Source organism: Peromyscus maniculatus, chromosome X (assembly GCF_049852395.1).
Source record: "Peromyscus maniculatus bairdii isolate BWxNUB_F1_BW_parent chromosome X, HU_Pman_BW_mat_3.1, whole genome shotgun sequence".
In the NCBI taxonomy this organism is placed as follows: domain Eukaryota; kingdom Metazoa; phylum Chordata; class Mammalia; order Rodentia; family Cricetidae; genus Peromyscus; species Peromyscus maniculatus.
Window position 1 is genome coordinate 102,530,761 of NC_134875.1, and position 711 is coordinate 102,531,471.

Below are 711 nucleotides of genomic sequence, written 5' to 3' on the forward strand. Positions count from 1 at the left end.
AGCTCTTTAGAGTAGCTCAGATGGTCTTGAGTGAACCTAAGTGACTTATACTGGCATGTATATTGATGGTTTTGGATTTACTTTGATATGATTGTGAAATAAAAAACATATTTTACTTATTTGGATTTTAGGAGAGCCCACTTTGAGATACTTTAAACACTTAAAGAGATTTTGGAGTTTTACAGAGGCATTATATTTTTTTAAGAGGCTGGGCTTTTAAAGCATTTCAATTTATAAAGAAAGACTACAGGACTTTATAAGTTTATAATATGTCATATATTATAATATTAATATTGACCTTTAGGAGGCAATGAGAAAGAAAATGATATGTCTATGTGATGATGTTTTTTGTCAACTTGGCACAAGCTAGAGTCATATGTGAGGAGGGAACCTCAATTGAGAAGATGATTCTACAGAACTTGGTTGCAGGCAGGCTACCCTGTAAGGTATTTCTTAATTGGTGATTAGTGGGGGTGAGTCCAGGACAGTATTGTTTACATAAGAAAAAAGGTTGTATAAGGAGCAAGCCAGTAAGGAACACCCCTCCATGGTCTTTGCATCAGCTTACAGCTCCAGGTTCCTGCCTTGAGTTCCTGCCTTCTCTTCTGTGGGTGGATGTACATGCCAAATAAACCCTTTTTGCCAATGCTGCTTTTTGGTCATTATGCTTTTCAAATCAATAGAAACACAAATTGAGACATCAAGTGACAA